Source organism: Nomascus leucogenys, chromosome 3, assembly GCF_006542625.1.
Source record: "Nomascus leucogenys isolate Asia chromosome 3, Asia_NLE_v1, whole genome shotgun sequence".
NCBI lineage: Eukaryota > Metazoa > Chordata > Mammalia > Primates > Hylobatidae > Nomascus > Nomascus leucogenys.
The window spans coordinates 13,573,412-13,595,661 of record NC_044383.1 but is presented as its reverse complement, the minus strand read 5'-3'; the positions used below and the strand labels follow the sequence as shown (position 1 = coordinate 13,595,661).

The window sequence follows — 22,250 nt, the reverse complement described above, 5'->3', positions numbered from 1 at the left end:
CCTTTTGTGACTGGCTTATTTCACTTAGCATCATCTCAAGATAGGCTCACGTTGTAGCATGTGTCAGGATCTCCCTTCTTTCTAAGGATGAATAATATTCCATTGTATTATACACCACATTTTGTTTATCCATCTATCAGCCAATGGACATTTGAGTGGCCTTCACTCCTTGGCTACTGTGAATCATATTATTATGAAATGGGTGTACAGGACGCGTGTGGTGGCCCATGCCTGTAATCCCAGCACATTGGGAGGCTGAGGTGGGAGGATCACTTGAACCCAGGAGTTTGAGACAAGCCTGGGCAACAAAGTGAGATCCCGTCTCTCAAAAAAATACAGAAAAATTAGCCAGGTGTGGTGGCACAGTCTGTAGTCCTAGCTACTTGAGAGGCTGAGCTGTGAGGATTGCTTGAGCCCCGGGAGGTTAAAGCTGCAGTGAGCTGAGATCAAGCTGCTGTACTGTAGCCTGGGAAACAAAGTGAGACCCTGTCTCAAGAAAGGGAAGGGAAGGGGAGGGGAGGGAAGGGGTGGGGGCCAGGGGTGAGGAGGGGAGGGGAGGGGAGTGGAGGGGGGAGGGGAGGGGTGAAGAGGGGAGGGGTGAGGAGGAGACAGGAGGGGTGAGGAGGGGAGGGGAGGGGTGAGGAGGGGAGAAAGAAAGAGAAATGGTTGTACAAATATCTCATGGAGTCTCTGCTTTCCAATTCTTTTGGGTATAAACACAGTGGGTTTTTGAGAGCTATAGATCACTGTGAAAAAAATCTCTTGTGTACCTTTCATGGTGTCAGTAGCTCTGGAAAGAGTGGCCTGACCAGTGCACCCTGTGCTTCTTAGTCTGCTGTGACAGGAGGGAGGTGCCTGCATCTGATGGTCACTGTGTGTTGAGCTTGCACAATCCCCATCAGCCTGCTATCTGAGCGCTCAAGGCTGCAGAAGACCCTGAATGAGTGTGAGATTTGTAGTTGTTATTGTTAACTTTCAAGACTTCCACAAATGTACATTTTTCTATTTTATTGTATAGTTCCAATGGCTAAAATGACCGTGAACAAGGTGCAAAATGCAGTAAAGCATCAACAATGGGCTTCCAGGTAAATAAAAATGCAGCAGGAAGAAACAGCAGCAGGGGAAAAATAAATTACTGGGAAACCCATAATGAAATGCCTCCACTATCTTTTACATTTCCCCCGTTGTTTAAACTCTCTATATTATTCAATGCAGCATTGTTTGTAATGGCAGAAGATTGTAAATAACCTCAATGTCTATCAATGGGAGATGGTTGGATAAATTATAGTCCTCCACACCAGGGGATACTGTATAGCTGTAAAGAAGAATGCTCAATCTAGTTGTTGAGAAAGGTCTACCAGACATTTAAAGTGAAATAACAAAGGCAAAATGCTGAGTAGATTGTACAGTGTGCTGTCCTTTGTGGAAAAGGGAGCAAATAAGAATGTGTGTGTATATGCATATAGAATACATTTTTATCCTTGCTTGTGTGTATTTGGTGAAACTCTGGAAGGATGCATAAGAAACCAATATTAGCAGTTTTATATGCAGGTAGGAGGGAGACTTTCACAGTATCACTTTTGTTTATTTTTTATTTCTGAGCCATGTGAATATATTACCTATGGGAAATAAGGAGCTTGTGTTTTCCCACCAGCCTGACCACAGGAGAGGCTCAAAATTGAAATTAGCTTGTATAGGCAGTAAATAATTGTACAGTTTCTTGTAAGAAAAACAAATCTCTGTTACAGGCTATTCAGAGTTTATCTTCTAGTCAAGGAAGCCAACTTCTTCCCATCTCAATCCTGTAGATGCTCAGGAAGCGACAGGGAGGGCGATGCACTCGAAGCCTCACTTGGCAGCTGATCCTAAGTGCTTTGAAGAAAGGAGAGCGTTTGGTCCAGGGCAGGGGGTCTGGAGTTGAGCAGGGGAGGAAATCGAGGCCAGAATGGACTGGACTGGGTTTTACTCGGGGCCTTGCCTGTCTCTGACACTGCCCTGGGTGAACTAGGTGGGAGCTGGGAGGCCCTCCCCAGTGCAGTTGCAAACCTTTGCTGGTATGGCTGGACCCAGAAGTTGGCTTGCTCAAAATCTTACAATCTACGGTAACTCTTAAGTAAGCAGGCAAATGAACACACTGATTGATCGAGTACCCACTTCTACTAGACCAGAACCTCTACCACTGTTCACTCCACAGAGTCCCCAGGCAAGATTTGCTTGAGCCCGGAAAGCCTACGTAGAGGTTCCCTGCCTTCTCACCCCCAGCTCACTGGGAGAAGCATAATCCCTAGGCTCTTTCCTCTCTACCAAGGAGCCATCACTACCTGAGGGTTAGGTAATCTTAAGGGAATAATGGAGAGCTCCAAGGAACAATTAGAAGGCATCTGAGGAGCCGAAGCCCTGTGAAAGAAAGGTAACTGTCAAAACTCAGAGAGTCTCTGATGGGCTAAATGAGGGGATCCTGGGACCCAGCAACATATGATCTACCAAGCCACTCTTACAAGAAAAGAATATACATAAATGGAAAATAAGTTAACAAAAAGAGATGCAGCAGGCAGCTGTGAACAAGAAAAAGCTCAGGGAGTAATCTTAGCATCAGACAAAACAAATTTACAGCAAACGAAACACAGCAGCAGCAAAACAACCTGACCAAAGATGAACAAGGTGCCGCATGCTGATAAAAGGAATGATGGACCACGAAGATACAACAATTACAGACACCTGCCTCTAATATCATACCCCCTGAAACATATCAAGTAATTTATGGTAGAATTAAGATGAGAGGCCGGGCATAATGGCTCACACCCGTAATCCCAGCATTTTGGGAGGCTGAGGCAGGAGGATCACCTGAGCCCAGGAGTTTAAGACCAGCCTGGGCAACATAGCGAGACCCCATATCTACTAAAAAATCATGAATAAACAAAACAACAACAACAGAAAGAATTAAGATGATAAGTCAAGAATTATAGCTGGAGATTTTGACACATACTCAAAAACTGATAAATTAAGCAGAAAAAAATGACCAGGGATATGGAAGAGTTTAACAATGTGATCACTTATCTCAAATTAGCAAAGTTTAACTTTACATTTCAGAAAAAAATATATTATTTTGAGCAAACAGAACAGGCACAAAACTGTTTACTATATCTGTGTCACAAAGGAATTCCCAGTGAATTAGAAAGAAATGACTTCATGTGAACTATATCCTGTGGTGGAAATATAATTAAATTACAAATCAGTATCAGAATATGTGGTAGCAAGAATAATGGCCCTGCAAAGATGTCCACATTTAAATCCCCAGAACCCATGACTATATTACTTTACATGGCAAAAGTGATTTTGCAGATGTGATTAAGGTTAAGGGCCTTGAGATGGTGAGAGTAGCCTGGTTTATCCAGGTGGGCCCACTTGAATCCCATCAGTCCTTAAAAAGGTGACAACCATTCCCAGCTGCGGCCAGAGGGAGGCATGGTTATGGAAGAATGGTCAGAGAGGTGGAATGCGAGAAAGTCCTGACCTGCTGTTGCTGGCTTTGATGATGGATGGAGGGGGGCGTGAGCCAAGGGCTGTGGGTGGCCACTGAAAACTGGGAGTGGTCAACGGCTATAACAAAACAGCCAGTAAGGAAACGGGGATCTCAGGCCAAGCGCAGCAAGGAACACCCTGAATGAGCAAGGAAATGAATTCTCCCTCAGAGTCTCCAGAAAGGAACACAGCCCTGCCCACACCGTGACTTTAGCCTGGTAAGACCTGTGTCCAGAACTGTAAGATAATAAATTTGAGTTGTTTCAAATTTACCACTAAGCTTGTGGTAGTTTGTTCCAGCAGCAAGAGAGAACTAATACAGAAGACTAATGACAAATCCTATATGACTAAAAATTTAAAAATATATCACTGAAAATTAATTCCTGGGTTAAAGAAGATATAGGGGTATATTAATCATCTATTGCTATGTAACAAATTTTCCCAAGACTTAGTGGCATAAAACAAAACATTATCTCATAGCTTCAGTGGATCAGGAATTTAGGTATGATTTAGCTGTGTGCTCTGGCTCAGGGTCAAAGTGGCAGCTGAGGCTGCAGTAATTTTTTTTTTTTCTTTGAAACAGGGTCTGGCTTTGTCACCCAGGCTGGAGTGCAGTGGTGAGATCTCAGCTCGCTGCAACCTCCGTCTCCTGGGCTCAAGCCATCCTTCTACCTCAGGTTCCCAAGCAGCTGGGACTATAGATGCATGCCACCATACCTGGCTAATTTTTGTATTATTTGTAGAGATGGGGTTTTGCCATGTTGCCCAGGCTGGTCTTGAACTTCTGAGCCCAAGTAATCCACCCACCTCAGCCTCCCAAAGTCCTGGGATTACAGGCGTGAGCCACTGCACCCAGCCTGCAGTCATCTTAAGGCTCAACTGGAGAAGGACCTTTTTCCAAGTCCACTCACGTGGTTGTTGGCAGGATTTAGAACCTTGCCGCCTGTTGGACTGAGGGCCTCAGCTCCTTACTGGCTGTGGGCCAGAGGCTGCCCACAGTTCCTTGCTCTGTGGATGTCCCAGCATGGCCCCTTGCTCCATCAGAGTGATTAAGAGAGTGTGTGCTGGCAAGAGGAGTGTCATAGTCTTTTATAACCTAATCTGGGAACTGACATCTCATCACCTTTGTCATATTCTAGAAGCAAGTCTCTAGGACCAGCCCTCTCTCCAGGAGAGGAGGTACACAAGGGCAGCAGTACCAGGAGGCAGGGATCATTGGAGCCAAGTCAGGAGCTGCCCTACCACAAGGAGAAATTACAAAATTCTTGGGATTAGAATGATAATCAAAGTGGGACATGGTGATATTTGTGTGATGCAACTAAAACTATACCAAGAGGGGAATTTATAGTGGTGAATGAAACTAGAAACAGGGAAGGTGGAAAAGAAATGAACTCAGCTTTCAATTCAAGAAACTAGGATAGAGTAAATTTGAAAGAAGAAAAGAAGTAATGGTAAAAGCAGAAATCAATGAAATAGTAAAGTAAAACAAATAGTGAATAGATGATTTTTCAAGATCTAAAGCTAGGCTTTGGCTAGTGAGTTGTAAGGAGGAGCTGTGTGTGAAATTTCTGAGGTGCTTCCTTTGTGGGTCCTGCATGGATGTGATGCCAGGAGCACATGGGAGCATGAGGACGAGGATGCACCCAAAGGCTGCTGTTGAACTTTCACACCAGGCCTGGACTCCCTACATCTTAACTTTTACATGAGAGAGAAATGAATTTCTATCTTCTTAAGCTACTGTTATTTGGGGGCTCTGTTATATATAGCTGAACCTAAATCACAACTAACACAAAATTGAAGAGACACAATTGTTATTATTTTTGGATAGAATAAGACTTTTCAAAGTAAACCCAAGAGAGTAACTAAACCATTAGAACTAAAAAGAGAATTAAAAGTTCAGCAGGTTTGGAGGTACAAAATAAATTTTAATAATAGTACCTTCTACTCTAGAAATAACTCGTCATAAAATGTAAAGAAAATAAAGTACAAATTAAAATACCAAAAAACTCCAAACTCCATAGATCTATAAATTTTCTAGGAATTAACGTAATAAAAAAGTCTCAAGACTTTTATAAAGAAAAATTAGAAACTCTATTAAAGGATATAAAATAAAATGTAAATAAAGAGCTATGGATGGATGACAACATTATAACACTGATTGATTCTCACATAATTAGTCTATAAATTCAGTGTAATTCCAATTAAAAGTCTGAGTGTTTTAGAGGACTTAATAAATGGATTTTGCAAATTAGATGGAGGAATCAAACTTCATGAATAACTAAAACATTTTTGGGAAAAGGGGCCAAAGAAATGAGACTTACACTATCAGATACTGACATATATTATAAATACAGGCATATATTATAAAAACAGGCCCGATGGAACAGAAAAGCATCCAGAAATAGACCTTCTATATTTGGGAATGTGGTACTTTATAGAGATAGGGAAAGGGAGAATATTTGGTAAATAATTGTGGGAAAATGGGCTCCATTATCTGGAGCAAAATAAAGTTGGATCCTCATCTCATTCCATACCCAGAAGTAAACTCCTGGTGGAATACAGACCTAAATTTAGGCCCAGCGGTGGCTCACACCTGTAATCCCAGCACTTTGGGAGGCCAAGGCAGGTGGATCACTTGAGGTCAGGAGTTCGAGACCAGCCTGGGAAACATGGTGAAATCTCGTCTCTACCATAAAATACAAAAATTAGCCAAGCGTATTGGCATGCAACTGTAGTCCCAGCTACTTGGGAGGCTGAGGTGGGAGAATTGCTTCAAAATGGGAGCCGGAGGTTGCAGTGAGCTGAGATTGCACCAATGCACTCCACCTTGGGTGACAGAGTGAGACCCTGTCTCAAAAACAAATAAACAAAAAAAACCAAAAACTTAATTTAAAGATAAAAGTGCAGTGTTAATAGAAAAAAGGGTATATTATTCTTTGTGATCTTGAGCAGGGGAGATATTTTTAAACAGGATCCTCAAAGTATATATAATAAAGGAAAAAAATAGGTTTGAATATATTAGAAAATACTTTTGAGGGGGGTGATGTTGAAAGGTGAGCACCATTACCAAAGTAAACGAATAGGTGATGGCTGGTAAGATATATTCGCAACATCTATGACTGAGAAAAAGTTAGTTTCCAGAATGTAGAGAAAAATACCTAAAAGTCAGCATTGGAATAAACAGGAAATACATTTAAACAAAAGAAAAAGGGAAAAGGGGAATTATATGAATAATGGGAAAGTTATAGGAGGGGAAGCCTAAATGAATTAGTATATGAGAAAATGCTCAACCTCAATAAGAAAAACACAAATTTAAGTACCAATGAGAAGCTACATCCACTAAGTGGCAAAAGAAGGTTTATGACCATGTCACTCCCCTGAGTAAAACGCTTAGAAGTTCCCTAATCAGAAGATGAAACACACATACCTCATATGGTCTGCATCGTGGACTCCATACCTACCTCTCCACCTGCCTTCACTTCCTTACATTGGATTTGCATTTTAATATAACTAATGACCATGGCCATTGGAAAGAGAAGATTCTAGAAGGAAATGGACTAGTTAGAAGTCTATTTAAATAGAATGGGAAAGGATGCCTAAATTGGGTTACAGAGGAGGAGTTAGAGTGAAGAAATGTTGAGAAAGAAGGGTAACAGACCTGTTGTTGAGAGACAGAGAGTGGTTGAGAATGGTTTCCAAGTTTTGGCTTGGGCAACTTGTTGAAGCGTGGTGTCATTCATTGAGATTGAAAGGAGAACATATAATCTAAGAGGTGTTTTAAATAGGTTGAGTTTGAGATATCCTTAGGACATTTAGAAGGAGATATACGTTGCAGGTGTTACAGGGCCACGAGGTTCATATGCCAGCTGTGCAGTAACTGACCAATGAACTGAGACAGAAGAATTTGCAGCAGAGAAAGAGTTTAATGATTGCAGGGAGGCCAAGTGAGGAGATGAGAGGGACCCTCAAATCCATCTCTCCAAGGAGTTCTGGGCTGGGGTTTTTAAGGAGATTGTGGAGGGCAAGGGGCTAGGAAATTGGGGTCATTGACTGGGCAGGATAAGGGGGATGAAACATCAAGATGTGGAAACTGCATTCTTTGGTGAGTTGGCTCCTTTTGGGGTCCATCAGACCAGTTGGCATCAGTAGTTTCATCAGTATGCAGGACCTGAAAGAATATCTCAAATGGAAAACATTTCACAATGTTCAAGTTGTTATCTATAGAGCAGTTAAAAGGAACTATAATATAAGGTCTATGTGATTTTGGGGCAATGGGTGGCAAACAACTGTGAAGAAGTAGTCAGGGAGCAAGCTGACCTCATGATTAATGCTGAATGTGCTGCAAGCTTGATTTATTTTTATTTCTCCCCCTCCCTTCTTCCATGATTACTTTTATAAAGTTTATAGGGATGATTTCACTGGTGGCTATGTGGCTTGGAACTTAGGAGAGGTATCTGGCCAGAGGTTTGATTTGGGGGTTGTCAATCCACAGTAGGTAGTTAATACCGTTGGATACAGTGGGACTATTGCCTGAAACAGAAAACACAATAGCTTTTCTTTGCTTCTAACCACTGTTATGATTACTTTTTTTTTTTTTTTGGCAGGAATAGAGCAATTCCCCCCACCCCCAATTCAACCACCTCCTCATTTTTTTTTGGTCACACAATAAAACTCACCTCTTATTTTAGAGTCTGACTTCTTATGATTGAAAGATTATTGGTTGAAGTTAGTGGTGGAGATTATGACAGTAGAAGTGATTAAAGTAAACTAGTATATACCTGGAGATTCAAATTCATGACCTTGGCCTCTGTGGTACTGTGCTTTAATCAGCCATCTGGTTATTAGAAGATGACATTTTAAATGAGTTGTAGATTAATAAGTGCTGTTACTATGACTTCCAGGCTATTGATGTTCAAGGATTTATATGATCTAGGGTTACTTTCTAATAGTACTAAGGAATATTCAAATTCAAGTTGCAGAGGTTCCAGAAAAGTGACATGAGCTAATTGGAGGCCCTTGATGTATAAACTGTTGTGAAAAATTGGAGCCCCAGGTACAATTCATTCATCAGGCCCTTTTCCCTAGTAAGTCTTTCAGTGTGGACTATGAGCTCAATTAACAACATGGGATTTGGAGATAGATTTAAGACCTAGCTCTTCCACTTAAAAATGTGTGTTCTCTTAAGCTGCTCTTGTGGTTCAAAGATGGCTGAGCAGTTCCAGATGCCTAGAAACAGAAAAAGGGAAGACTCTCTTCCTGAGTCTGAGTTACTAAGAAACCTTTCCAAAGGCTGGGCGTGGTGGCTCATGCCTGTAATGCCAGCACTTTGGGAGGCTGAGGTGGTTGGATCACTTGAGCTCAGGAGTTCAAGACCAGTCTGGGCAACGTGTCAAAACCCTGTCTTCACAAAAATTACAAAAAATTAGCAGGACATAGTGGTACACGCCTGTAGTTCCAGCTACTCAGGATGCTGAGGTGGGAGGATCACTTGAGGCTGGGAAGTGGATGTTGCAGTGAGCAGAGATCGCACCACTGCACTCCAGCCTGGGCAACAGAGTGAGACCCTGTCTCTTAAAAAAAGAAAAGAAAAGAAAAAAGAAATAAAGATATCTTTCCAAAAGGCCAAAGCAAACTTCTCTTCATGTCTCATTGGTTAGAATTGCACTGCATGCCCAGTCCTAAGCCAGTCACTGCAAAAGGAGTGGAATTACTGTTTGGCTAAATCATGCTTCCCGTGTTTCAAAATCTCATAATTTTATGGTTAGATATGGATCTATTTTTATCCATTGTCAGTTGGCCCCCTCAATGTACAGTCTTATTCTTTAAATTCTGAAAACTGTTCTTGAAATATGAATAAGTGAATTTGCTTCTCTTTTATTTTTCTGTAATCTCCCTCTGGCACTTCTATTATTTGAGTGTTGGAACCCCTGGACTGGTCTACTATTCTTCTTATTTTTCTAATATTTTTCCTCCTTTTGTCTTTTTGTAGTTTAGGTTTGTCATTTTGGCTTCTAAAAATTTAGTTTCCAGGAGCCCTATTTTCTCTTTCTCTCTCTCTCACTTTTTTTTTTCTTTTTGACAGGATCTCACTCTGTCATCCAGCTAGAGTGCAGTGGAGCAATCATGGTTCACTGCAGCCTTGACCTCCAGGGCTCAAGCAATCCTCCCACTTCAGCCTCCTGAGTAGCTTGAACCACAGGCATACACCACTATGCCTGGCTATTTTTTTTTTTTTTTTCTCATAGAGACAAGGTCTCATTATATTGCCCAGGCTGGTCTGTAGCTCCTGGGCTCAAGTGATCCTCTGGCCTCGGCCTCCCAAAGTGCTAGGACTGCAGGCACGAGCCACCAGGCCTGGCCTATATTTTCTCTCTTAATGTTTGTATTTTATTGCATCCTATTCTTGTTTCATTGGGATAATATATTCTCTTATTGCTCTGAAAAAACTAAATCTAGCTTGAAGACTTTTTCCTCTTTGTAGTGTCTGTTTCTTTCCAATTGCTTTTTGTTATTTTTATTCTCTTTTTGTTAAGGTTTTCCTCAAATACCTGGCAATTATTTTTAAGATTGAGACATTAAAAACCCCTATGTGTGGGACTGGGCTTGTTGAATTTAAACCATACCATAGAGTGGGCTGTTTCATTGGGGGAATTTATCGTCTTCTCCAAATGATGTAGGATTTGTCTGTTGCTTAGCTTGGCCAGATCTGGGTTCTTGTCTCACGCTCAGAAAAAATTAGGCACACGGACATCGAGGAGTGAGCGGAGTAGAATTTATTAAGTGAAAGGAAAGTTCTCAGCAAACAGCAAGGTCCTGAAAGCAGGTTCCCAATTGCCCCTTCACAGTTGAATTCAAGGGCTTTTATGTACTCAAGCTGATGGGCTGGGTTCCCTGCTTGTATAAGGCAGTTTTTGGTGGCTCCACCCCCATCCCCTCAGTGCGCATGCGTGCCCTTAGTCCGCTGCAGGCATGTTTCGGCAAGCGCCCAGTGCAAGTTCCTTTATCTGCACAAGAAGTCTGTTGTAAACACTTGTGGGGCGGGTCGCAGGTTCTCCGAGGGACGTTTCTCTTACTGTCTGCCTAAAGCAAGCTGGCTAACTGCTTTCACTACTGCAGTATCTTTCAGTCTTTTCTCTTGGATTGGTCAGAGAAGAATTTTTTTTTTTTTTTTGGAGACAGAGTCTCGCTCTGTCGCCCAGGTTGGAGTGCAGTGGCGCCATTCTCCTGCCTCAGCCTCTCCGAGTAGCTGGGACTACAGGCGCCCGCCACCACGCCCGGCTAATTTTTTGTATTTTTAGTAGAGACGGGGTTTCACCGTGGTCTCGATCTCCTGACTTTGTGATCCGCCCGCCTCGGCCTCCCAAAGTGCTGGGATTACAAGCGTGAGCCACCTCGCCCGGCCCAGAGAAGAATTTTAAAATCTCCTTGGAATGTACAAGGCTGGATTTCCCCTGGTTCAGAGTCAGGGAGTGGGGCTGGGTATTTAAACATCAGTGTGTAAAATCTTACCTAATCTGACATTTCTAGAAGCGTATCCTGTCCCTCAATTGTGGTTGGTGCGTTGGTCTGTTCCTCACTCCAGTGACTAAGCCTCCTATTTTCTGCCACGGTGGGAGAGAGGCATCTGGTGGGAGGTACCTGTTTAGGAAGAGCCTACTTCTTTGTAAATACCTTTTCTTTTTAGAATGACTTTAGACTTGAGTGTTCCCATATACCCCAAAGTCAGTTTCTTCTATTACTAGCATCTTACATTGGTGAGACACATTTGTTATAATTAATGAACAAATACATATACATTATTATTAGCTAAAGTCGATAGTTTATTTTTACATTCTTAGTTTTTTCCTAGCGTGCTTTTTCCATTCCAGGATCCCATCTGGGATACTGCATTACATTTAGCTGTCATGTGCCTACAGGATCCTTTTGTCTATGACAGTCTCTAAGACTTTCCTTGTTTTCTATGACCTTGAGTGTTTTGAGGAATACTGGGATGGTATTTTGTAGGATGTCCTGCTATTATACTGGAATTTATCTGATATTTTTTCCACAATAAGACTGAGGTTATGGGTTACTGGGAGGAAGACCCCAGAGATAAAATACACCCCCCAACTTTTTTTTTTTTAAAGAGACAGAGTCTCACTCTGTTGCCAAGCTGAAATGCAGTGGCGCAACGGCTCACTACAGCCTTGAGCTCCTGGGCTCAAATCAAGCAATCTTCCTACATCAGCCTCCTGAGTAGCAAGGACTACAGGTGTGTCACTACACCTGGCTAATTAAAAAAATTTTTTTTAGAGATAGGATTTTGCTATGTGTCCCAGGCTGGTTTTGAACTCCTGGCTTCAAGTGATCCTCCAACCTTGGCCTCCCAAAGTACTGGAATTACATGTGTGAGCCACTGTGCCAAGCCTAAAATGCCATTTTCATCATATCATGATTGATGATGTTAACTTATGACTGTCCATGTTGGCCTTGATCTCCTAGCTGAGATGGTGTTTGTCAGATTTCTCCACTGTGAAGTTACTCTTTTGTTTCCTCCTTTCATACTACGTCCTTTGGAAGGAAGTCACTAGGTCCAGCCTATACCTAAGAAGTAGGGACTTATGCTAAAACTACATTTTTTTGTTTTTGTTTTTTTTCCTCATTAAGCCATTGTTTTAATGGGTCTCAAAATTCTGTGACAGACTTTTTGGTCAAGTTTCCATTAAAAAGTACTGATTTTAAAAACTAATAACTTAAAACTGCTACATGTGAAAAAAAAAAAAAACAAAAACAGTGGTCCACAAAACATTCTCCTTTCTTTCTGAAGGATGTATGCTGCATTGTTGTCATTAACCATTCTTTTACTATTAAACTTAAATGGCCAATTGAAACAAACAGTTCTGAGACTGTTCTTCCACCACAGATTAGGACTGGGGTGGCAGGTATTAGGGATAATACTCATTTGGCCCTCTGAGCTTTCTGGGCAGACTTGGTGACATTATCAGCTCCAGCAGCCTTCTTGCTCATTGCTTCGATGACACCCATAGCAACTGTCTGTCTCATATCACAAACAGCAAAATGACCCAGAGGAGGATAGTCTGAAAATCTCTCAACACACATGGGCTCGTCAGGAACCATATCAACAATGGCAGCATCACCAGACTTCAAGCATTTAGGGCCATCTTCCAGCTTCTTACCAGAACAAAGATCAATCTTTTCCTTCAGCTCAGCAAACTCGCATGCAACGTGAGCTGTGTGACAATCCAGTACAGGGGCATAGCCTGCACTGATTTGTCCTGGGTGGCTTAGAATAATCACCTGAGCAGTGAAACTGGCTGCATCCATTGGTGGATCATTTTTGCTGTCACCAGCAACGTTGCCACGACAAATATCTTTGACAGACACATTCTTGACATTGAGGCCTGCATTGTCCCCAGGAAGAGCTTCACTCAAAGCTTCATGGTGCATTTCAACAGACTTTTGACTGGAGGAAAAAAATATGGAATGCTTCATAAATTTGCATGTCATCCTTGTGTAGGGGCCATGCTAATCTTCTCTGTATTGTTCCCATTTTAGTATATGTGCTGCCAAAGCCAGTGTAAAACTACTTCTTAAATAGACTCCCGACCAGTCCTAGAATTCTCAGCTTACTCCTTCACTCCATTCCCAGAAGTACCCGCTGCTGCTGATTGGCGTGACGTGCTGAGATTCTGAGGTGCATGTTATGTGGCCTCCTGGCTTCCCTGCTGTTAGCTCCCAATTAGGCTTCCTTGTATCTTCTAAGTGTGATTCAGTTTCCTGATTTCTCAGTTCAGAATTTTTGTCGCTGATGTCTTCTCTGATTTCCTTGTCTTTGTGACTTTATGCTAATTTTTGTACCTTTGGGTGTGTGTGTGTGTGTGTGTGTGTGTGTGTGTGTGATTTTGGTGGGAGTATCGGAGGGAGTAGAGGTGTGGTAGTTTTAAAAACAAATTATTTGGCCAGGTGCAGTGGCTCATGCCCATAATCCCAGCACTTTGGGAGGCTGAGACTGGCAGATCACCTGAGGTCAGGAGTTTGAGACCAGCCTGGCCAACATGGCAAAACTCTGTCTCTACTAAAAATACAAAAAAATTAGCCAGATGTAGTGGTGTGCGCCTGTAATCTCAGCTACTCAGGAGGTCGAGGCATGAAAATTGCTTGAACTTGGGAGGCAGAGGTTGCGGTGAGCTGAGATCGTGTCACTGCACCCCAGCCTAGGTGACAGAGCTAGACTCTATCTGAAAAAAAACAAAACCCCAAAAAACAAAGCCAAAACAACAACAAAAAACCCAAATTCTTTGATTTTGCTTCCTTAAAGAGGCAGAGCTTACTTCCTCTTTCCTTGTGTGTAAGGCCGTACATACTGTCTTGCCTCTAATGAGTACAGTATGGCAGAAATGATGGTTTGTCACTTCTGAGATTAGGTGATAAAAGGACTGGGGCTTCCGTCTTGCACGTGTGTTCCTGCTCTGTCGGATCACTTACTTCGGGGAAAGCCAGCAGCCATGTCTGTGAGCAGCCTTGTGGCTGCTGTATGCGAGAAGTCCACAGGGTGAAGAACTGAAGCCTCCAGCTGATGACCAGCAAGAAACTGAGGCTGCCAACAACCACATGAGTGAGGTTTGTGTTGGATTCTCCAGTCCCGGCCAAGCCTTGAAGATTCTTTAAGCTGAGCCATTCCCAGATTTATGATAATCAGAAACTGTGGGATAATATTAACTGAGAGAGTAAATGTTTGTTATTTCAAACTGCTAAGTTTGGGGTTAATTTATTACGAAGCCATAGATAACTAACCTAAGAGATAAGTCACAAACAGAGACTTTTATAAGTGTTACTATGGCCTATAGTTATTTACCATTATGAGTTTTTGAGAACTCAAATAAAGATATGAGCTTTTTTTTTTTAAATATATATATATATATATATTTCTAGGCCAGGTGCGGTGGCTCATGCCTGTAATCCCAGCACTTTGGGAGGCCAAGGCAGGTGGATCACCTGAGGTCAGGAGTTCGAGACCAGCCTGACCAACAAGGTGAAACCTCGTCTCTACTAAAAATACAGAAAATTAGCCGGGTATGGTGGTAGGCATCTGTGATCTCAGCTACTTGGGAGGCTCAGGAAGGAGAATCGCTTGAACCCGGAAGGTGGAGGTTGCAGTCAGCTGAGATCACGTCACTGCACTCCAACCTGGGCAACAAGAGTGAAACTCCGTCTCAAAAAAAAATTAAAAAAAATATATTTCTTATTTTGAAATAATTTTAGATTTACAGAAAGATTGCAAAGATAGTAGAGAGGATTTCCATATGTCCCTTACCCAATTTACACCATTGTTAACATCTTACATTACCATGTCACATTTGTCAAAACAGAGAAACTGACATTGGTTAGTTTCATTAACCAAACTATATAGTTCATTAACCAAACTCCAGATTTTATTTGGATTTACCAGTTTTTCTATTAATATCATCTTCCTGTTCCAATCCAGGGTGCTGCATTATATTTAGTTTTCACATCTCCCCAGTCTCCTGGTCTGTGACAGTTTCTCAGTCTTTCCTTGTTTTTCATGACCTTGACAGAGATCTGAAGCCTACTGAAAGTATTTGTATTTGGTAGATTGTATTTCTTTGACTGTGATCCTGCTGGGAAATTGAACCACAGAGACCCAGGCTTTATAAGAGTTATAACACTTTTCCAATTCGACAATTAGTTTTACATTCATTTGCGCAATTGTTTGGTTGTCTGCCTTCCCCACCAGCTTGGAAGATCCGTGAAAGTAGGGGCCATGTTTGTTTTGGAAACAGAATGTGATGTCTAGCACTCAGTACTTGCTCCATAAATATATGCTAATGAATAAATGGATAGTTAATGATCTATGAGTATTTTTTTTTTTTTTTTTTTTTGAGATGGAGTCTCGCTCTGTCTCCCAGGCTGGAGTGCAGTGGCGCGATCTCGGCTCACTGCAAGCTCCGCCTCCCGGGTTCACGCCATTCTCCTGCCTCAGCCTCCGGAGTAGCTGGGACTACAGGCGTAAGCCACCACGCCCAGCTAATTTTTTTTTTGTATTTTTAGTAGAGACGTGGTTTCACCGTGGTCTCGATCTCCTGACCTCGTGATCCGCCCGCCTCGGCCTGCCAAAGTGCCGGGATTACAGGCGTGAGCCACCGCGCCCGGCCGATCTGTGAGTATTTTTAATAAACCAGTGAGTTGCAGTGTTCCTCAGTGGACTTAGAATTTTGCCTTAATTATAGTAAGTTTTAAGCAAATAGTAACTATATGCCAGACCAACTGCCAAGTACTTTCTTTGCAATAGCTAAATAAATGTGTATTGAATTCAGTTACATAAAATGAGGATTGCAAAATTCTTTCTGAGGGACAATGCTTTGTTTCCCCAAGATGGGAAAGTCTTACTGCCTAGGAATTATTCCTTTTTATTAAGGAATTTACTGCTACCTAGGAATTATTCCTTTTTATTAAGCCCAGTGCAGTTGGAGGAAAGAAAGCTGTTGGACTGGGCACAGCAGCTGTTTTCTGGGAAATAGCAGTGTGTAAATATAGCACATCTGTGTGCCAAGGAGGGAAAGGAGAAATTAAGTCAGGCTTCTCAGGAGCAACGAATGTAGAGAAAAACATCACAAGTTAACAGCATGGGGGAAGAAAATATAAATTCCCAAGACTCACCTCTGCCTCTTTGAAACCTAAAGCCTAAGTTCTGAAAACCTTATTTTAATTAAATTACGACTTCATTTCAATTCAAAACTTTCACCATCTCTTAACATTTGAATTTAAAAATTTTATGCTTTAGTATTACTATTCATATTACTATTGTCATTTTAGTTAAAATGCTAAGTGCAAAACATTTGTTGGACTTTGTTTATGGTGGGGAGATGTAGAGAGGGTGATGGCACCATCTGGGAAGATGGAGATAAATCTTAATGGAATTTGGGAAATGAGAAAAGCTGAGCTGGTGATGTCTATGTCTGACAACAGTGATGCATTCCAGTGGCAGCTCAACCAACATTATTGTTAAACGCTTTATGTGGTGGTTTATGTATTATTTAGAAATAATAATAAATTGGAATGACTTTTGGCTCTTCTCCCAGATGAAATCCCCTGAGTGTTTATCTTACAGAAGACACAGAAGGGACTCAATTTTGCAGTCATGTATTTGTCTAAATGCAATAAGTGACAATTTGTGTGTTTTGTTTTGTATAGGGAAAAATAAAAGAATGTTTCAGAAAAAAATACAGAAAAAGTCACCAAAGTAAAAAATTCAGGACTGAGACTCTGGAATATATTTTGCTGGTGGCAGCATAGCCTGATAAATCAGGGGTGTTTGTTTACTTTCTTTATAATTGATTTTCCATATTTTTCAGCAAGCCACAAAAAGTTCAGCTTAAAATATATCCATTTGTATCTACAACCTTCTATGGGAAGAAATTACTTGTTTCCATCTTTTAAATTATTTGCCCTCATTAAATTTTCATGGCCTTACCTCCAGATTGCTTTTCCAAAAAAGGGACTCATTCATGTATTCATCCATTGTTTATAAATGCCTTGCACTGGATATGAAATATAGTGGCATTTTATTCATCTTTGTTGAATGAAGAAATATCTGCATGCACATAACATCATTCTGAACGTATTTCCTAAGGCATGGCCGCTTGAGATGGCTTATTTCCTTTCATTATCTGTTCTCCCTTTCTTTGGTATTATAATAACAGAACTTTTAACTTGATTCTGTCTTTAAAAGGCAGGGGCTTGCCCTCCCTTTCCACCTTTACCCCTTATAATGCATTGAGCCATGGTGGGCAGCTGAAGGCAGTCCTCTAGAGATGGCAGAGCCACATATGGGAGATGCTTTGATCCCTGTGTGTGGAGCAGAGCCTCCCTCCAGCCCCACACTCTGCAGCAGTACCATTATGTGAGCGAGAAGCACACTTCCACCATGTTTAAGCCATTGTTATTTGGAGGTGCCTCTTATACAGCACCCAAATTCATCTTTTAACCATACAATTCTCAAGGCATTAGTTCTAGAAGGGGTGAGAAGAGTAGTCCTCCAGTAACCATAATGTAAGTCAGAATATGGAAAATTCCATGAGAAAGTCCAATAAATGCTCTGAGGGTTTGGAGGAGGAAGAGTTCACATTCATTTGGAGAATAAATTAGAATTGCTTTAGAAACTACGACATCTGAACTTTGAGAGCAGCGTTACTCTAGAGTCTGAAGGGCATGGATATCGTTATTCATGGAATCCTAACTGTCTAGCTGATTTTATCTGGCTGTCTATCACAGCATTGCTACCTACAGGCTTAGGAATTAGGCACAGTCCAGAGAGTCTCCGGGGGTCAGTGTGGACTCAGTCCCCACCAGAACAAACAGGCTGTGTAAGCTTTCTCTAAATAAATGAATTATGATCCTCACAAATTATTAATATCAAGGTGATCAAGAATGTGGGCTTTGGAGTCAGACACAGTTTCACGTTCTCCCTCTACCACTTACCAGCTGTGAGACTGAGCAGAATATTGAAGTCGTTGAGATCTGGCCTCCTTGAGTTCAAATCTCTTTTCCACCACTTAGGAACTATGTGACCAAGGCAATTTGTTTAACCTCTCTATGACCTGATTTCCTCATGTGTAAAATGTAGATAATAAAAATACCTTCTTCACAGGGTTGTTGGGAGGATTAAGTGAAAACTCCTTATAGTATTAAGTCAGTAAGACATGTTTAATGATTAATATGTGCCTGGCAATTGTGTGCACACACACACATTTATAGTTTTATTTCATATTTGTAAACAGAATAGTTAATACTTAATATTACCTGTTGTTGTTATTAATGACCTAACTTCCTGGCATCTCAGTTTACTCATGTAAAACAGAGGTGATAGTATCTGACTCTTTGTCCTCATTTGTAAAATAATACTCACTCTCAGAGTTGTAAGATTATGTCTGTAAAGTACGTGCCCAATTCCTGGTACCTAGCAGAGTCAATAAATTACACAACTTTTGAAGTAGATCTCTAAAAAAATTTCTTTACATTAAGGGAGGAGACCACCCCTCATATTGTCTTATGCCCAGTTTCTGCCTCCAAAGAAAGAAGAAGTAAAAACTAAAAGGTAGAAATGGAATCCACAGGCAGATAGCCCAGCACTGTGCCTTGAGCCTGATAGTTAAAAATCAACCCCTGACCTAACTGCTTGTGTTACTACAGATTTCAGACATTGTATGGAAAAGCATTGTGCAAATCCCCATCCTGTTCTGTTCCATTCTGATTACCGGTGCATGCAGCCCCCAGTCATGTACCCACTGCTTGCTCAATCGATCACACGACCCTCTCATGCAGAGCCCCTTAGAGTTGTAAGCCCTTAAAAGGGACAGGAATTGCTCACTTCGGGAGCTCGGTTTTTGGAGACGTGAGTCCGCCGATGCTCCCAGCTAAATACAGCCCTTTCCTTTCACAACTCAGTGTCTGAGGGGTTCTTGTCTGCGGCTTGTCCTGCTACAGCATATTTCCTATGTTATTTTTATTTATTCATTTATTTTGAGACATGGTCTCACTCTGTTGCCCAGGCTGGAGTAAAATAGTGTGACTGTAGCTCACTGTAGCCTTGAACTCCAGGGCTCAGAGGACCCTCCTGAGTAGCGTTCGCCACCACACCCAGCTAATTTTTTTTTTTTTTTTTTGAAGACATGGGGTCTTGCTGTGTTGCCTGGGCTGGTCTTGAAATCCTGGCCTCAAGCTGTTACTGGTGGAGGGTCTTGACTATGAGTCCTCCAGGTTCTTGGTGTTTTGAACAAAGAATTGGGCAAAAAAAAAAAAAAAAAAATGCACAAAGCAATGAAAGAATGAAGCAACAAAAGCACAGATTTATTGAAACAAAAGTACACTCCACAGAGTGGGAGCAGACTTGTGTAAGTGGCTCAAGAGTGCTAGTTACAGAGTTTTCTGGGGTTTAAATACCCTCTAGAGGTTTCCCATTTGTTACTTGGTTAACACTGATGTAAATGAAGTAGTGGCCTGCAACCAGTTTGATTGGTTGTGGAAGGTGACCAATCAGAGGTTGAAGTGAAATTACAAAGTTACACATGAAGACTTGGCCTACAACCAGTCTGATTGGTTGCATGAGGGGACCAATCACAGATACTTTCATTTTTCATCCGCAAGGCAGAAAAGTGGGGGGGGGGGGGGCGGGTTTGCAAAGGGAGTGGCCTCTGATCCTTTTGTTACTTGGGCATGGAGAGGTGGAGTTTTCCTTTTGATTCCATTCTAGGAATTCAGCACGAATCGGCTGTAGGTTCCCTGCCTTCAGACCCTATTATTCTCCAGCCTCAAAGCTGTCTTCCTGAATTGGCCTCCCAAAGTGCTGGGATTATAGGCGTGAGCCACCCCACCTGGCCCCTATGTTATTTTAAGGGAAATAAAGAGTTATGTGCAGTTTTGTTAAATGCAGTCTTGTAGGGGGATAGGCTTATGTAAAATACTAAGTATTTAGCTTAACGCCCTGCTGCATTACCTGTCTTTTTAAGGATGCTGTGAAAAAGATATGGAGAATTATAGCTGGTGCTGGGGAGAGGAAATAGGAACAGCTACTGTTTATTGGGGCCACCTATGCGGTTCACCAAAGCCCTCGAAAGTGCCTGTGTCCCTTCTGACAGTCAAGGAAAGTGGGGTTCAGAGACGGTCACTCAACTGTCTTTGGGGACTTAGTGCACACCCTCCCTGGGAGTCCTATTCTGGCTTAAATGCCAGTAACGGGGCCAGGAGCCAGGCTGAGCTTGGAATATCTCCCCCAGGGCCTCCTGCTCCTGCTTCCCACAGTCCAAGAAGGTGTTCGCCCAAAGACCCTGGACCCCACGGCAGCCCCTCCAGAGCTCTTCCCATCTGGTCATTTCTCAACTCTTTGGGGAAAAGATACCCCCCTCCCTCCTCAGCGAGAATGGGAGAACTCCTGCCATGGCGCCTCCCAGCCGGGGAACACCCGGGCTTTTGTGTCATTGTGAGTGTGGAGATGGTGACAGGGGGCCAGAGTCACCCTGCATATCCAGGCGGCCTCAGAAGCACTGACCCACAGTGGATCCGCCCCAGAGGTAAGGGATTAAAGAAGACGAGAGACAGCAGGAGGACTGCTGTAGGCTGGCTGCCCGGGAGGCTGGGAGAAGCCTCCTGGGGTTAATTCTGTGAGTTTTGTCAAGAAGGGGCTGGAAAGGAGCAGCAGGGAGTTGGAGGCTTCCTTCCCCTGAGAAAGTGCAGGCTGAAGAGGTGGACCTCGAGGAATGGGGCCAGGGCCCTGCCCAGCCAGAACGAGGAAGGCGGTGACTCAGATCTGGTCCTTTCTGCTCCTGCCAGGACAGTGGCTGCTGCTGGGCCTAACTCAGTCTCGTCATGGTTACCTTGTCATGTTCCAAATCACAGCCAGACTGTGGTCTGCCTGCAGGGTGAAAAAACCAATGAGGTCCCAAGAGAGCCAGAAAACAGATTAGGGCCCTGCAGACTGAATGGCGGACAGCAGTGGCATGTCATAAGGTCCCAAGTGCCCCAGACTGTGGGGTGGCACCAGCAAGACCTTGTTGGCTGTTTTGGGTGACTTTGCAACTGATGAGGCAGAGGCAAGATGGGACCCTCAGTGCCCATCCCTCAGGGGCTGTCGCCTATGGCAGGCCCTTGGGTATTTCCAGTGGCAAGGGGAGGACACTTTCTCATCTATTCTCTCTAGAGTGGTACACATTTCTGTAGAGTTGGGTGTACAAGGAATATAATTTTCTTTGTTTTCTATTATTTAATTTCTGATCTCTAGCCTTCAGTGATACAGGAAAATGCAATCTGGTCGCTTCCATTTGAAATAAAATCAGTGACTTCAATTACATTCATCTTGAAGGCCAGGCACTCTCAGGGTGGCTGCTGAGCTGGGGTGGAGCTTTCACAAATGCCACTGAGGCAGCCTTCCTGGCTCTCCTGTGGTCTTGGTCCTACCTTGGCCTCCTGCCCTCATTATGTCACTGGGTCCTCAATGGTACTGTCTGTGGTGTCTGTCGTCCTCCATAGACAACTAAATGGCCCCTAAATGCCAGACTCTTGCCCACTGTTCTGCATTCTCCCCTTCCTGGATGCTACGCGTGGGGAAGGCATGGGTGTGGGGTAGCTTCGGTTCTTTTTCTTGCCTTTCTGGGTCTTTGGGAGGGTGACTGGCTGTGAGCGCCCACTCAGTTCCAACAACCCTTGCTGCCATCTCTGTGTTGTTATTTCCTGGCCTTTGTGATGCAAGGGACAAAGTTGAAGCTGCCCTTGCCCAGGCTGGGAGAAGATGGAGGGCTCAGCTCAAGCAGGCAGAGAGGCAAATTCTCTCTTACTCTGCCTTTTGTTCTGTTCATGCCCTCAATGGATTGATTGTTGCCCACCCACACTGGGGAGAGCCATCTGCTTTCCTCAGTCTACCCATTCAAATGCTCATCTCTTCCAGAAACAGCCTCACAGACACACCCAGAATAACATTTAACCAAATACCTGGGCACCCCATAGGCCATTCTAGTTGACACAATGATTACACCCCAGTGAGGTTACACCCCAGTAAGAGATTTCGTGAGTGAGGGTAGCACATCATTCAGCCACATTATCTAGATTGCAGCTAATTTGCCACACACGCTTTACCCAGAATATGCTCTAGAAAAAGACATTTGAAGTTCCCATGGCCCAGACTGGAAAATACCATAAAATAGGGCTTCTTTGGGGTC

The 22,250-nt window shown here is 42.8% G+C and overlaps 1 non-coding gene and 1 pseudogene across 1 annotated transcript; both read right to left on the bottom strand.

Moving 5' to 3' along the window:
• Positions 1–12,459: 12,459 nt before the first annotated feature.
• Positions 12,460–21,748, bottom strand: LOC100582303 (annotated as a pseudogene).
• LOC115834493 lies at positions 12,995–13,097 on the bottom strand. Its single transcript, XR_004029443.1, has one exon. It is a non-coding gene; the product is annotated as a U6 spliceosomal RNA (small nuclear RNA).
• Positions 21,749–22,250: the final 502 nt, after the last annotated feature.